Here is a 17,861-nt window from a genome sequence, read left to right on the forward strand (position 1 = left end):
CCACAGGTGGCAGCCACCTCTCCACAGAGAACCCTCACACTCAGCTCTGTGCCGTCCAGCATCTTCACAGCTCTGAACCCCAGCACATCCAGTGTGCTCCCTCACAGGGGCACAGGTGAGCCCTGGGGAGTGGGAGCAGCCCCATAAGGAGCCGGGGTAGGAGGCAGCAGGGCCTAGTGCCCAGGGCTGCAGCCACAGCCACTCCACTCCTGGACAGGGCAGGAAGTGCTGCTCTGGGGGGCAGAGCTGGTGCTGCCATGTGCATACGGCTGCTCCCTGGAAGTACTTCAAAGATGTGTAGATGTGGCACTTCAGGACATGATTTAGTGGTACACTTGTAAGTGCTTGGATAACATTTGAACTTGGTGACCTTAGAGATCTTTTCCAACCCAAATGATCCTATGATTCTGTATACCAACAGAACACAGATATATCTGAATCTACTGTGTGCACTGGCAGAAAGCAATGACATGAATAAGGTGTGATTGTGAAGCGAGGGCTATTTTTCTTTGGTAAGCAGAGGTATTATAAAAGCCTGGTAAAGAGACATGATCAGATTTTTCTTTGAGTTGAATACCTGCTTGCAACTCTGCATTCCATTTGAAACTTGACAGATAATTTATGTCAACTGAAATATATGAAATGTATGAAAATGTCTAAAACATGAGAATAGAATCAGAAGTGTATCTAAAAACTGATGTTTTTTTTCAGCAGTTTTGAAATCTATTCTCAGTTTTTTGTATCAAGATGGAAAACATGCCTGCATATTGTTTTGTTGCTCATAGAACAGCGTTTACTCAATATATCAAATTGCACACAATTATTTGCCATCACTTGAGTCAGCGTTGCACTGCACCTCATGCCCTGGTTTCAGCTCAGAGGCAATATCACGGCAATGTGTTGTTACTGCTGAGCACTGGATGCATGCTGACAGCCAGGCCAGGCTGTTCTGCAGAGCAGAGCCACTGCCATGGAGGACATGAGGCAGAGGGCGGCAGCAGGACAGGCTGAACCAGGCCACATGCGGCCTGTGGGTTGGACATGCCTGACCTAAGTAAATGCAATGTCTGAGGCATGATGAGAGATTTTGCACAGAAAGGCAGCTATTGCCAATCATTTTCAGAGGGGCTTGTGACTCTCCTATTATATGAGCCCTCTAACTGTGGGCTTCCTCACTCAGACCTGGCCACTAGTACAGGTGCTGCAGCCTTCTCTGAGGGGAATAAGCAATCTTAGTCCAGTAAGCATCAGGTGACACTGAGCTGTGCATGGATGGGAAAAGAAAAGGGTAAATTAAGCCAGGCAAAAGAGGACAGCCAACTGTTAAACTGGACACAGCTGACCAACACAAATCCACGTTGTTTCATGGCCACAGAGACACAATAAAATTTACAGTCAACTATATGTGGTAAAGTGAAAAACTGTGAGATTCACATAGAAGCGCAAATCCTGGCAAAGATTTTAGAAAAACGGGTAGGATTGTAGTGTTAACTTGAGCAACACCTCTGTACCATGTTCTTGTTCTGCCCTCTTAGACAAAGCAGCCTCCTCTTTCCAGCCGGAGTACCAGGAAGCTCTCACTCATCTAGATGAGTCACCCCTGCAGTGATGCTGTGAGGCAGTCAGCCTGCTTCAGCTATCTCTCATCAGTCTATTGGAGGCTCTGATGGGTAATTGCTTTTCAGGTCCTTTCTTTGGAAAGCTTCCTACCAAAATCCGTGTGCACCTCTGATGCACTTATGGATTTTCTCTGACTTACAACGGAAGAGCTGCATTTAAATTTATTTAAATATTTAGCATCTGTCTTTCACAGAATGAATAGTAACATTCCCCAAGCTTGCTTAGTGATGTACCTGTAGGAGTACTTTTAGACTCTCCCCTGTTGCTGTCAGTTAAACCTGAGAAAAGTGGATTACTGGGAGCAAGCATGGGAGCTTTACCTTCTGACTTGTGAACGTCAAACATAATTCTTCAGTGCACATTGCTCTACCTGACCCCTTCCTTCTCCTAAATGATATTGAAACTATTATCACTGGCTCTGTCTCCCCTTCCCTATTGTTCCTTTCTTTCTAAGCTCTTCATTTTTCCTGACACTTCAATTTTCTGAGCTTCTGCTGTATAATTTTAATCCTCCCTGTGGTTCTTGTCTTCTAGAATTTTCTTCAAAGGTCCTAAGGTCCTTTCTTACAGACTCTTCCTGCTGTAAGAGAGAGAGTTCCCTAGGCTTATCTAATTAATTTGATTTGCATACGTTAGTAGCAATATAGACAAAATGAATGAAAATTTGTGTTAAATTACAAGAGCTCAGGGATCTTCTGACTCTTTATTAGAGAAACTGACAGTTTGAAGAAATATCAAATGCCTCAGTGTTGCTGACCGCACAGTAGAGTTTTAATCTCCAGACTTACATCTATCCATGGAATTTCTTTTGCTTCTCCATTCTGCTTTTATCCAGAGGTATTGAAGGATTTTGCAAATATTTACTAGTTTTACATCCATACGTTTCTGAGATATGAGTAAATGCAGACATGCTTTCCGTAAAGCCAATTTACCTGGGAAGCTGAGAGGGAAAGTGAAATAGCTCTGTAACAGGGCACCAACTATCACAGTTACCCTGGCCAGAAGAGCACACCACCAAGCACATCTTACCATTTTGCTAATGAGGGGGGACATGTATCCTTTAGATGCAGGTGATGACATGCCCACCATCTGGCCAATGGGCTGACCAATGCCTCTGACTGGTAAATATGAACCATGGGACATGATAGACACAAACAGGCAAGAAAATCTCAAAAATCTCTCTGGCACACATCAGCTACCTCTGCCACTCTGAGAATGAAGTAGGATTCGTGTTGTTTATGTGGCTAGAGACAGTTTCTTTGCTTTATGCTTCCCCTGTGACCAGAACAAGATTTGCTGGGACCATATACAATTTTCCAGGAATCATGAAACCAAAGCAATCCAAAGTAACAGATCTGACTCCCAGTTTCCACTATGTGTATTTTCAGTGTATGAAAGCCAGATACAAAAGACTGGTCTGGGCTTTTATTTTTCAATTTTGTTTTCTCTCTTTTATTCTGGAATGCATTTCGACCTCTGAGGAATTGTTAACTTGGATATTAGCTGTTTCCCCAGCTGTTGTGCTTAGGAAGTTTGTAAAATACAGACTGTGCCTTGTAAGGCATTTGAAAAAGCATGTGAAATTCCACAGCAGTGAAGAAAATACAAAATACCTGTTGAGCCACAGAAGCTCTGCAAGTCATCGTAGCAGGTTTTCACAAAACTAAGCTCTGCTTCAAGCAAGGAAGTGCTACGATATTTCATTCAGTGGCAGACTAAGGAAACCTACCTGGCTGGCTAACATCTGTCTCCCTCTTTCATTATTCTACTTCTCATTTTGTCAGGAAAAAAAAAAAAAAAAAAAAAAAAAAAAAAAAAAAAAAAATTGGTAAAAAGAATTGAAAGAGCTGCTAAAACAGGAAATAATATTTCAGACATATGATTCTCTCAGCTCTCCCCAGCACCAGCATCTTAGGCAATGGCTCATCACATAACATTTGCTTTATTTTCTCTTTAACAGTAGGATATTTCCAAATTTGTGCATTCCATCTGTATCCATTTTCACAATGACTGAACAAATGCAATTAGCCTGCAGTCAGCCATGTAATGGTCTCCTACTACTACCACTATGTATTTTTAGTCCATGGATTCTCTTATTTCTCAGCTATGCCTCTTTCCTCTCCTAGCTTACATTTATTATCTGAGCTGCTTCACTGCCATTCTCTGTCACGGAAGACATATATGCTTCATTCTTTCATATTTCTCTCATGATTACCACCATTAGTACATACAGACTGTTGAAAAATCAGAATATTTTTCAGGAAATTATTGCAAGATTTGCCCATTGTTTCTTCTCAAGCTCTGAACTTTTTGTTTTTCCTAATCTACCTACCCAGACTGCCTTCCATTGATTATTACACTTTTACAAAGATGTATGACTTCTGGAGAACATAAGCCTGAAGATCACCTTATTGACCAAGAAGTTGCATTTCCTTTTCCCACAACAGATTATCAATGAGTCTTTCACCTCGCAGCAGGAAGTAACATGGATTTTTCTAAATCCAGATAGCATTTCTATTACATGCTGAGCAGAGAAGGAAGGAGCATATCTCTATGTATGCTCTTCTTTGCCCATAAGATGGCAACTTAGCAGCCTTTCTTACTGCTTTAATACATCAAAAACAACAACGTCTTAATCTTTCTTCATCTTTTCCATGTTAAACATGTTCTCTGAATTGGTCATTGGCTTTCTTTATCAAGCTGTAGGTCATATATTTATGTGTATTGATGATCATCGCTTTCTTTAATGCTACTTGTTGAATGGCCCTTTCTGTCCTTCAGACTGCCTTCTATTACAGATTCATAGAATCACAGAATAGTTTAGGTTGGAAGGGACCTTTAGGATCATCTAGTTCCAACCCTCTGCTATAGGCAGAGATACCTCCCACTAGACCAGGTTGCTCAAAACCCCCATCCAGCCTGGCCTTGCGTGCTTCCAGGGAGGGGGCATCCACAATTTGTCTGATTTCATGCTGTGTATGTGGAATTTCCTGTTTGTTTGTTTTCCATCAGTCAACCTTCCTTAATTCTTGCTTCTTTTCTGAGGTACTTCTGTGAAAAATGATGATTCCCCAGTTGCAACCTCTTCACTGTGAAGTACTTTGTTGTTCTTGTATCGGATTTGTCTTTACTGTGCACAGCGCATGCGTTTATAGCCTTGTTTATAACCAAAAAAATCCCAATTTACTTTAAACCAAGTTTTAAACCAATTTCACTCAACTAATTCAATCTCTGATGATGAGTTTCTTACTTGGTATTTTGAAAATAAACTGAATTTTAAAAAAATAAATTAAAAAGGAGAGCTCAGTTGAATGCCTGAGCTATTTATTTGAAAGTGCATTCTAAATAAATTGGTGTAACTTTCTTATATAGAAAAAAACTTTGAAATACAAACAATAAGATAAAAAAAGTTCATACGATCCGCTATAGCATTTTTTCTTCTACGCTTTCAGTTCCCTGTCTTTTCCACACTTCTCTCTGATTGCTAGTACATTTTTTTCAGTTGTTCCCAAAACAGAAACATGCATAAAATTCACTGCAGCTTCTGGGGACTTTTCTAATCTCCAGAAATGTTCTTGTGCTCAAACCAGTGGCTCTTTCCCCCTTCACCCTGTTTTTTTTCCACACCATCTCTGTGGATTTCACTGGCTCTGGTGCATTTTTGAACATTTAGTTTACAGTACCTATCTTCAAAAATATAACCAACTTCCGACTGGTAAAAATGATAGGAATATCTTCCAACTATATATATAGGGAGACATATGTATGTATACTTACATGTATAAATGTACATATATATACATTCCTTTTATACATATCTTTTAGTTGAGAAAGAACCATTAAAAGAAATATACTAACGGTGAATAGAAAATGAAATGGATTTCTACCTCTGGGTTTGCCTCAGTTATACTCAGAGGCAGGATATACTGTAGAAGTTAAATAAATACAGCAAGCCTGAATCTTTCATTACCTATGTAATGAAAGATAGAGAATAGCCAAGCATAGCAGCAGTGATTTTATCTTTTAAGTCCAAAATCTTCAGCTTGGAAATACTTTCTCTGCTTTCTTTTGAACAGGCTCAGAAATCTTTTCTGCCTTCATCTCTCTTTTTTCTCAGGAAAAAAAAAAAAAAAGAAAGAAAAAAAAGAAAAAAAGAAAAAAAATTATTCTGGTTTCTCAGTCAGCCTATTTTCAATAAGTATTTCAGTTTGTACCTCAGCTCAGGTTCATATGTATGAAGCACGTATTCACACACGATTGAATGTTACCGTTGTTGGTTTTTTGTTTTTTTTTCCCCTTTTGCATAGACATATTTACTATTACATCTCTTTCCCTTTGATATCAGATTAGTGAGGCTACATTAATTATTCATTCTTCTAGGCGACAAATGCTCTGTGTTCAATAGTTGACTGGCCTGGTTCTTTAAGCTCAATAGAGATGTTAGTTTTAGCTATTTCAGGGAGGACAAAGGAAAAAAAAAAACACCTCTGCAAGAGTTCAAATATTTATAACAGATCATTTTCCCACTGCTTCTCATAGTGCTGCATGCCTTTCATTTTATGAAAGTTGACGTTTAAAAAATCCTTTTATTCAGCGTTAGGCAATATTCTCACACTCAAATTGGCAGAATTCTTAGGTTAAGCAATCTCACCCCTATTCTTCCGCTTCCCTCACTTGCACCAGAAAATTCTTCTTCCACTTATACCTCTATTGTACAGGCTCCAGGTAGCAAAAATGTGTTGGGATTTGGGTATTGCAAGAATATTCCAGGAAACTGGTTCCAAAAATAGCTGCACTTATGGAATTAAGTGTAGAATTAAGTGTGGTTATTTACCACAAAAGCATCCTTAAATCAAGCCAACAAGCAGCAAAGGAATGAAAAATGTTTGTCTGAAATTTTAAATAGGTGGTTGCAGAATTTTGTGAAGTCAAGCAAAAAAGGAAGTGGAAGATGCATGCAGAGAAGATGCATGATCTTTGGTCATTATTTATGTTGCCTTTAAAGTTTCTTCTTATACATTACAGTGCAGCTGAGAGACTGTTAAAAATTCAGACCCTCTTGGCTGAGGACCCAGACTTGAAATAGAAGAGGATTTTTACTCAGGGAAGAATGTTGCCCTTTATACTAAGTTCCATCAAAATGCATTTTAAGAATGCATTCAAAATCAAGTTTCTATTGCTACAAAATTTTGAACCTTAACCTCTTAGGTGAAAAGTGATTCTTCACTTTGGATCTTCCTTTGACTATTAATCACTCTTGCCTCTTTGAAAACCATGGCTTTTATTTGGCAAAACATAGGCAACACTTTGGCTTGAGGTTTAGCAAACTGTTATCAGCTAACTCGTATAACACTTTTCCTACCTGATCAAAACCAAAATACTTCTGAAAATCATTGTTAAGTATCTCTTTTGTCAGAAGCTTTTGTTTCCCATAAGGTTTCACCCATGATTTATACAAGCATAACAATTGACTATGCCACATCTGGCTATCAGATGCAATTACACACATGCAACTGAGCTCTACATGGGATGTCTGAAGAGTAGCCCCAGCTGACTACTACATTTGCAGCATGGTGTTTGATTCATTTTTGGTCCATGATCCAGCTAACTGGAGGGTACAGATTCTCACCCAGCACTTGTCAGGCATCACAGTAGCAGCCCAGGTGCATTGGTACAGAGATGCTCTCCAGGCACAGGCTCCATTTGCTACAGTTCCAGTGTTTAACAAGGAGATGTTTGGCATAAAGCCCCATTTATCTGAGAGGACAGCAAAGATGACCAGATGGGACAAGGGATGTGGGTAGCAGGCCACAAGAGAACACTCCATCAGATGGTGTGGAAGCACTCATGGACTATGTGAGATTTTTTTGTTTGGGATTTTTCATTTTGCTTTTTTCCCTACTGGCTGGGGTGTCATGAGGCATGAGAAGGTCCCATGAAACTAAAAAACATCTAGATTTTTTCCATATAAATTTCATTAGCTGAGGGAAGATTGATACTGCAGGACTTTCTTCCAGGGTTGTTTCTGAAGGATGAGTAGTGGATTATGTGTGCAAAAGGCAGGCAAAATGACAAGTATTCAACTGATGTATGGAACTGAGCAGAGTAAAGCAATGGCACATTTTTTCCAGAACAGTCTGTTGGTGGAGGGATTTCCATCACACATTCAGAGCTAGTAGCAATATGAAGGACTGGCTAATCTTCTAGAAAGACAACATTTGGAACAGGAACATATAGAGCTATTTTCATTGCTGCATCACGAAAAGATAGCAACAAAGCAGAGAAAGGATAAACCACAGCTAACAGAAAATGTTACATACACAAGAGGCAGGCCAGATAGTCTTCTGAAGGATGGGCTTTTAACATGTGATTGAGTTTAGACAAGAATTAACTGCTGACAAGAGGACAGAATAGTGAAGTGTGACTTGTGGCTGTTGATAATGACAACAAAAGGGACAGATCAGCAGGTTTCAGACAATAAGTCTGTATTGACAAGTAAGGAGGAAAGGTATAAAGGGAAGCTTCTTTATGCCTTTCTCTTTTGATGTAGAACACTGTCTTTTTGACAGCTTATAAACGTTTGTGCTGCCATGTGAGATGCGGGTTTGGAAACTACAGCTACATCTGTGCCAAGGAAAAGGACAAGAAGAACAATAAGGAACAGATGAAAAGGGCAAGGAAAGAACACTACTCCTTGGGCAGAAAGAGAAGGTTGTGTAGGGAGCCAGAACTTTTCCAGTTAATCTGCTCAGTTTAAGGATGACCATATGAGACAATATTTCTAGCAGAGTTGTCCTTGAGGGGGAATCAGGAATACTGCAGCAGCCAAGAATTTAAAATCAGTGAAGAAATGGCCTATCAAGAAATAATAAATGAGGTGGCTGCAAGGAGGATTATGAGTCCCTTTACTCCTCTGGGACAGGTATTGACAAAAGGATGTGATGAATTCAGAATGGTCCATTCAACCCCCCTCTCTTCTCCTTGCACAGTCCATAAATGATGGTAGTGACCCTCGATTAGTTCTTTGACATACATTTTCTTTGACCTAACAGCATCAGTCATTCTTTCCCATAGCCTTGTAACACAACTTGCAAATTGTGACACAAAATTGGTACTTCAGCTACTACCAGTTCACCATCACAGCTTCAATTTGCAGGGATTCAAGATCCAGAGACAATATTTCTTCAAGAAGGCAATGTCAATAGGCTACTCTGTGGTCAGTGCAGTTTCTCATAATTCATCAAAAAGCAGCATAAGCAGTGAAATGGGAAGCTGAATGCCTCTGGTAGCTTACTGTCCTGAGGACATTGCTGGAAAGGAAGGAAAGGACAAACAACAGTCCACAACTATATGGTGGCAGATTATGGTAGTAGGAAGGCAAGGAGTCCTATGGATATGTAAGAAGATAAAGGATTTCTGTGTAGAAGCTGCCATGAGGAGGCAAACAAGGCAGAAACCTATACAGGAGCAACTCCTCCCCAAAGAGGAGAGGATGAAAATCAGAAAGGTAAGAGTTGAGAAGGATCGAGTGTTCCTGGGAGACACTTAGATCTTGCATGCATAGTGGTGGCAATTGCACAATAGCACTGTGCACTAAACACTGCAGAACTCAATGTCTGTATATGAAAGAGATGCATCTGTTAATGAGCAACATGATTTGCCACAGCACATTAACTTGGAGGGAGTTTGTTGTGCAGTGCTGATTACATTACATTTTATTCCAAATGAAGACATTGCAGGCCTGAGTAAATGAATCTGAGACAATTAATTTCAATTTGAGGACAACAGGTTGGTTTAGGAAACCATCTCCTCAGGCAGCCAATTGCTCAGGGCAATGCTTTTTTGCTGTGGATCCTGAGTATAGTCAAGAGAAGGCAGACCAATTTTCTATCAGAGATACTGAGGGCCTATAAAAGCACACTCTGATGAGTTTTTGAGGTTCTCAGGAAAGGTAAATCTGGAGAAAAATGTCCTCTGCAATGCTTATAGTCAGCACAACATGGGTTTCCTCACTGAGTAGGACCTGGCAACATCCACTAAAGAAGTCACTTGGTAGCTGCTGCTCTGAATACAGAGTTGATGGATTTCATGTATACAGTGGGAGTCCCACCTCGGGCTGAGACTGAGGTGGTCAAACTTAGGTTTCTTGGAAACAACTGGAGAATACATGCCTAGCTATGGACGTTTATAGAGTGTCACTGATTAGGCTGCACAATTTTGTCTTCAGATATGGCTATTATGCATTATGTGATGCACACTGAAGTGTATGTATCTTATTATTATTTTGGTGTTTTGAGAAGAAACTGAAGTGATCCTGATACGACATCACAACTGGTCTATCCATACCTGCAATAAATGTAGCAAACATATATCTACAAATTCTAGTTTTTTGATATATTAAAATGTGTTTACAAGCAGTCTGATGACAGATATCATCACACTATGTGTCAGACTCTGCATTTAGCAGCTTACAGAATTTTTGTATCAACTTACTGTTAGATTAAACAGAGACTTTATGGAGAAATTCCTCTTAGTGGAAGGCATAATCCCAAACAATTCTCTTTCTTCTTTTCCTGAGCTCTTATTGCTGGTCAGAACATCATGGGACATCCTTTTATGCTGTTCAGCCCAAATGCCCTGGCTGTGTCCACTCACAACCACTTGCCTACCCCCAGCCTACTTGCTACAGGGAGTAGAGTGAAAAAAAGAGAAAGCCTCTATGCTGTGCAAGCACTGCTCAGCAACAGCTAAAATATTGGTGTGTTAATTATAATCTTTTGGTCACAAATCCAAAACAGCACCATAGGAAGAGAATTAACTCAATTCCTAACAGACCCAAGACAAGCATGAAACAATAAAATCCTTTTTATATTTTGATTAATGCTCCAGATAAGAGAACTGCTGAATGTCAAACTAGACTTCTGTGATCAGTATAAAAATTGTAATAATAGCAACAAAAATAATTTATATTATGTAGTTGGAGCAACTGGAAAAAATCGAAAATTAATAAACAAAATGAATCTTTATGCAAAGAAAAATGAAATATAAATGCATACATTAAACATTTAATCCTTCCCTTCCGCCATTGTTCAAACACTGCAGTTTCCTGCAGAGAGGTTGTAAGACTTTGCAGCCCTAAAGAAATGTGATACTTTGCATTCTTTTCATGTAAGAAGAAAAAGAACCAGAAAGATAACAGGAGAAAGAATGTGTTAGTCTCATACCCTTGAGCTGTGATGAAATACCAGTCTACTTACATTTAATTATGTTCAGGTTATAACAAAGTATTCAGCAGAAAACATCAATAAGAATGTTGACATACTCAGACTCCTTCTAATAAGAATGAAGTATAATTATGGCTGGAAATCTAGCATCTAGGATTTAACTGAAAAGGAAAATTTTGCTGTTTATCAGTTTGTTCTCTCTATAAGGTTAACTAGTGTTTCTAAAGGAAAATTATTGGCTTGTTTAACAACCAAGTTATGTGTTAAGATCTGTTTAAGGATTAAAAAAAAAAAAAAGCAGTACATTTCTCTAGAGAAAGACACGCTGGGACTAAATATATACTCCAATATATTATCTGTTGCTGTCTATTAGTTAATGTTCTCTGGAAGGAACGGAAATAAATATTGCATGGAGCGAAGACACAAACTTTGCAACTGATAAATTTGCTGCAGAGTTAACAGAAATCTTAGGTCAACTCCCAGGAGTCTGAAACTAAGGCTCTTCCAGGAGGTAAAGGGTTTTTCAGAACGGGACTATCTCTTGGATTAATGGAGTGGAGCTGGATAAAGCCAATGGCAGGTCTTGTGGGAAGAAGCCAAATTTCTCTAATACCCCTTAGGAGTGGCTGTTTATGCCAAAGCTCCAGTAGGGTCAGACACTAAAAGTCAGCACCTCTTGACCTACGATGACTTGGTGTTAATGGCACCTCTAACAGTCAAAATAGAGTTTAGAACACTGCAGTCTTAAATGGTTATTTCCTAGAAGCAAAACCTGACAGTTCATAGTTGGGTACACACAAAACTCCCTCTGACACCAAGAACAATTGCTATGAAAGAATGGAAAGAACCTGAAGATACTAAAATAAATGAAGTTTGGTGTTATTTATTGTGGATGTGGCATATGATGCTAAACATGACATATGGACATTAAGCAACTGTCACTTCTCTAGTGAGTGTTTATTTCAAGGCTTTCAGTCAGGATTCTCAGTTTTAACATAGACACAGAAAAAAAATCCGATGTTAACTTCATAGAAATCAAACATAGGAAAACAGCAACAACAAAATACCAACTCCAGTGAGCTTTGAAAAAGTAAGAATTTAAATTAATTTGACCTTTTTTTCATTTTTACTTTTGAATCAACATGAATTCTTTCCTTTATTGAAATAGCATTGCTTTCTCAGGTTGAAGATTCCAATTCCATTGCAAACTTAGAAAGACAACTCAAATGAAAACAGAAGAATACATAGATATTCACACGCAGCATTGAGTAGAAGCCTAATTCTCTTGAGTCTCGTTTGGGAACCATCCCAGTAGCTCACACTCCCCATTTCCACTGGCAGCGGTGCTTTCATGTGACTCAGAAAACCTAGAGGTTGTGCTCACTCACACTTGTTATCCACAGAGCTTGAGCAGCAAGGCCCTCTAGCTGGGTGGGTACTAATGTACCCATTACCTGTAATGACAACATATTGCAATTTCTTTAATAGGCCCAAGACCATGAGACAATGGAGAGAGAACTGTGCCCCCTGGATTCCATTTTCATCTTTGCTGCTACTCTGAAGTTTGGCTTTGGCTACTTATTTTGACCACCTTATACTTGCATTTACCCATTGTAAGGTAGGGGATAATAAAAATGATGGCCTTTTTCCAGAAGATCTTTGGATTAAGACTCCAGAGGAAAGCTTTTACTTTCTTTGTTGTATTGAACATCTTTCTTTCTCTCTCTCTTCTCCTTCCTACTCTACTTTTTTTCTCCTTGCCTTCCTTGCCTTGCCTTCTCTTCCCTCCCTTTCCTCTTTCTTCTTTCAATTTCCACTCTTCCTCTCTTTCCCCTTTCCTATCCCTACCCTTTCCCTTCTTTTTGTCTTCATTTTTCTCCCTCTCTTTCCCTTGTTCTCTCTCCTCCCTTTTTCCCTTTGTCCCTTTTCCCTCCTTCTACCATTCCTTACATTGAGTCTGTAAATTGCTGTATCAATCTTAAACATCACAACACTTTTGTAGTATTATCACTGTTAGTGTGCTATGGTAGAACTGAATTGCACTGAATTGGAGAAAGAATGAACAGTGCAATTTTACAGTGCAACATCTGTGGAAACCTACAGAGCTTTATTCTCTTTATTTTGCCTTATTTTCTCTTCAGTATGTATTGGTAGAGAAGTTTATAAAGATTTCAATGAACAGCACTATCTTTTAGCTTAATGTGAGGCTACATTGTGATAGTGGTTTCCACTTGGGTTTAAATTAAAGGCACAATTCTCCCATGAGGTCAAAACAAATTTCTACTTCAGTAAGACACAACCTGAAACTGGTCTTGAAGGAAAAGAAGCATTATTATGCCACTCTAGCATACACTGTGTCGAAAACTTAACAGAATGATATCATAAAAAACAGTGAGGAGAAGCAAATGTAAAAAGTAGCAATTACATCTAACACGTGGTTGTCCAAACCTTTAGCTTTCCTGGGCCACGTTGAGTGAAGAGGAATTGTCTTGGGCTATTCTGTCAGACAGCCCCTCTGCTGCCATCTGTCACACAGCAACAAATGTAACTGAATATTGGCAGGAAGGTTCCAACTCTACTGCCATACCACCAACAGCCACCTCTGACATCATGGGCCAACATCATGAAACAGGAGACATTTCTTTAGGAACAGCTCTCATAAAATATATAATACAGATAATGTATATACGTAACAAAACATTTTAATTTTTAATATATTTTATTAAAAGATAAGAAAAAAAAAAGCAACAAAACCATAGAAGTAGTGGGATATACGACCTTACTTTTTGAAACTAACACACCAGACTGGTTTGGTGGCAGTGGTTGCAATTCTTAGTGAGCTCTCAAGGTGTTCGTCAGAGATTAAATTTTTCTGTACTTCATTGTTGAAAAGAGTTGCTCGCAAATGTGCGTACTGCCAAAAGCGATGAGGCGAATAAGGCATGACTGTGAAGCAAGGGATATTCTCTGGTAAGAGGTCTTACAAAAATCTGGTAAAGAGACATGATGATGAGACTTTTCTTTAAGCTGAATGCCTGACTGCAACTCAGTACATTCCAGATGAAAATGTGCAGGTTGTGTATTTATGTTGACTGAAAATGGAATTGCAAATAGACGAAAAGATTATGATTTATTTTTTTCAATCTTGAAACGTGTTCTCAAATTCCTTGACCAAAACAGAAAGCATGGTTACATATTTTTTCTGTTCACAGGACTGTGTTTAGCCAACGTATCAAAATCCATAAACGTATTTGCCGTAACTTGAGTTAATATTGCACTGCAACCTGTGCCCTGGTTTCGTCTCAGATAGGGTCAACATTGCATTGGTATTTAGTCGTTGGGAAGCGATAGGTGCTCTCCCCTGGCCAGGATGCTTGGTGGGAGGAGTTGCTGTCATGATAGAACACGGCAGGGTCAGCCACAGTGCAAGCTGTGCCAGGCTGCATGCAGATTATGGGCTGCTGCTTGTACATGCATCATTCTAAGATAATTACTTACAGAAAAACAGAATGCTTATGTGAAAAATGCATACAAAACAATTTCTTCACTTGCTAGAAATCCAAATTTAACTGGCATCTCAGCAGTAATCCATCACACAGAGAAATGACTTTTTGTGCTGATTTCATGTTTGATAACAGCATAGAAGTCTGAACATTTTGACAATATAACAAAAGAGCAACTGCATTAGGCTGCAGTGTTCCTTTATGAAAACATTATTCCACATTTCTGATGAGATAGACTGCTGTACACATTTTAGCAAAAACATTTCCAAGAAAATCTAATAAAAAAAAGTAAGATAAAAGAGAGTTTGAGTTTTTCAATTACGTTATGGTTCAGTTTAGTAACTTATACTACTTACAAATGTCTATGTTTGCCCCAGTGGGGACCTATTCTAACTCTAAAGAAAAAGAAATATATAGGCTTCCTTGGAAAACTGAGTTAGTAAATCCAGCAAACAAATAAATTTGTGCTTCTTGTCACAGTAGCAGTGTAGCTGGAGTAACAACATGGAATCAATGATACCATCAAGGTAAGGAGAAAACAGTGAACAGTGGCATCACAAGGGTTTTTTTTGTTGTTTTTTTTTTGTTGTTGTTGTTGTTGTCTGTTTGTTTGTTTGTTTTTCCATTTATCAGAAATTATCATGCTATCCTGAAAGTATCATAGAAGATTAGAACTACATGGAGAACTAATATTTTGATTAACTGACTGAATGAAAGAGAAAAACCAGTAAATTTCTCAGAGGTCTTTAATCTTTAAAAAAATAGCAAATTCTTAAAACATCAAAATGAAATAGTTCAGCTTTCAAAACAGCTGCTTTCAGGTGAAACTACTTTGAATGTATATCAAATTCAGCTAGTTATTTTCACTGACCTTATACTTATCCAGGAATAGGCAAAAGCCTGTTCAATAAAGAGTCTTGCCCATCCTATAAGTGAAAGCAATTTATCATGCTCATCAGGGTTTACAGCATACAAGTGCATATGTGTGCTGGAGATGATGGTTCAGAGGGTTCTAGCAAAGTATTTAGCTACCTTTTGAGCACTGAGTGACTCTAGATTGCACTGCTGTGATTTTCCATTGACCCAAACCCAGTAAAGGCTTTTTTACATGTTTTAACATTTTCAGAAAGAACATGAAGCATTGCTGCAGGCCCAAGTGAAAGCACAACAATTTGTATCCATCTCTAAGTGCTGTGGACTAGTTTCAAAACAGACATAAATGGTGTTCTAATCACAGTTCAACAGACTGCCTATTTTTAAAATAGATTTCTGAACATACGTTGGGCTATAGGGCACACAAATAAGAACCTACTATTATTGTCAGAAGTCTTGTGAAGGGCCAAGTGGAACTGAAAATAGCATCTGTAAGCATGCCTTAACATGCTCTCCCATCCAATTTCTTCATGTGTTGTTTTTGTTTTAAACTCAGCCTTTAAAATCTGTAAAGGGCTTTTTCCTATTTTTCAATTATTTTTTTAAATGTGGGATGGAACATGGAAAGCTAGGGTTTTGCCTCTACCATCACCAGAAGAGAAATAGCTTGTTTCTGCTTATTTTAGCTAAAATTAGTAGTAGCTGAAAAATGCTCTTTCTTGGCTGCCTGAATATTGCTGCAGATGCTTGAGATTTCTTTTAGAAACTCTTATCAATGAATTGAAGAGGTGTCCTGTGGAACCTTTCACCGAAATGCTCTTATTCTAAAAGAAATGCTGGTCTTCAGAACAGCTCTTACATATTCTAAACAGTCTGATTTATATACTCTTCCGTCACAGTGCCTTTGCACTTCAGTGCCATGTCCTGTGATGCTCTCATTTACTGGTTTTCCAGTTGAGACTTGCCTTTGTTACAGTTTCTAAGATCTAGATGTCAACACCAGGTATGGTGGACTTCGTGAGGGAAGCTGCCCACATTTTGTAAATGCTTTGCCTGTTTTCCTCTGCAGTTGCCCACAGATGTCATACTGTATGCGTTCTGGTAGAAGTAACAAGGCTGTTAGGAATGACAACGACTGACCACTCCCATCTTTTTAATGTCTACTGCTAACCTCTATATATGCATGTCGGCATAATCAAGAAGGATGCTGTTGCTAATATTAGGGCAACATCTCTAGCAGAAGGAATGCCCACGACCTTAGATTTCGCAAGAAATCAATTGCTCTGCCTGGGTCCCATCCAGCCTGGCCTTGAACACCTCCAGTGACAGGGCATCCACAACTTCTCTGGGCAGCCTGTTCCAGCACCTCACCACCCTCCCAGAGAAAAATTTCCCCAACATCAAATCTAAATCTCCCTTCTTTTTGTTTAAAACTATTTCCCCTTGTCCTATCAGTACCTATCTGTATTACTGATTGTCAGAGGAAACAAACAAACAAACAAACAAAAAACACATTACTTCAAACTGCTTTTTTTTTTGTTGTTGTTATCTTGAATTCCCATTCTATAATAGCTGGTTTATATTAAACCTTCAAAAGCAAAGATTCATACTGACTGCTGTAAGCAGCAGAGGGAATTTCAAGCCAAGCATACCTGGGAAAACCAAGAATAACCAAAATGTAATCTTTTCATTCGAATCAATAGAAAAGTAGACAAGGAAACCTTATAATCTCAATTTAGGAGATAATTCTACTCTAGAAAATAAAGAAAATCTGAATAGACTTTGACAGAGACTGGAAGGTGAACTGGAGTTAACTCATATTAAGCTACACAGAAGGTGGCAGAACTGAAAACGTAATCTGAGACTTCAAAGTGCTGTACATGTAAGAAAATAAAATTACCCAGTAGCAAAATTCAACAACTTATTTACATCATTTTGACAGCATTTGTTCATTCAGACTGTTAAGGACACTGTGTTGTGATTATATTTTGATCTGTTGCCAAAAAAGCCCATGCCATTACCCATTACATATATTTTGGCAATAGTAATATTTGTTAGAAAGATTGACTGCAAGTAAGTAGAGTATGCTATGTCACATAGCTACATTAATTTCCCTGTAACATAACTGGGATGGAGTACTGCTACAGCACTCTTGGGAGGTTCAACCGCAGCCATCATAAGCTCAGTTTCTGGGAACTCACATTCAGCTCTACAGGCTTGGGGCACAGTGGCTGGCAAACTGCACAGAGGAAAAGGATCTGTGGGTGTTAGTTGATGGCCATCCGAACATGAGCCAGCAGTGTACCCACGTGGCCAAGAAGGCCAATGGCATCCTGGCTTTTATCAGAAACAGTGTAGTCAGCAGGACCAGGGAGGTTACCATCCCTCTATACTCAGCACCGGTGAGGCTGCGTGTTGAGTCCTGTGTTCAGTTTTGGGCCTCTCACTACAAGACATCAAGGCCCTGGAATGTATCCAGAGATGGGCAATGAAGCTGGTGAGGGGTCTGGAGCACAAGTCTTATATGGAGCAGCTGAGGGAGCTGGGACTGTTCAGACTGGATGGAGGGTTGGGGAGACCTGATCACTCTCTACGACTGCCTGAAGGGAAGGTTGGCCTCTTTTCCCAGGCAGCCAGTGAC

This window comes from Lagopus leucura, unplaced genomic scaffold (assembly GCF_019238085.1).
Source record: "Lagopus leucura isolate 7727_CA_CO unplaced genomic scaffold, USGS_WTPT01 Super-Scaffold_100002, whole genome shotgun sequence".
NCBI lineage: Eukaryota > Metazoa > Chordata > Aves > Galliformes > Phasianidae > Lagopus > Lagopus leucura.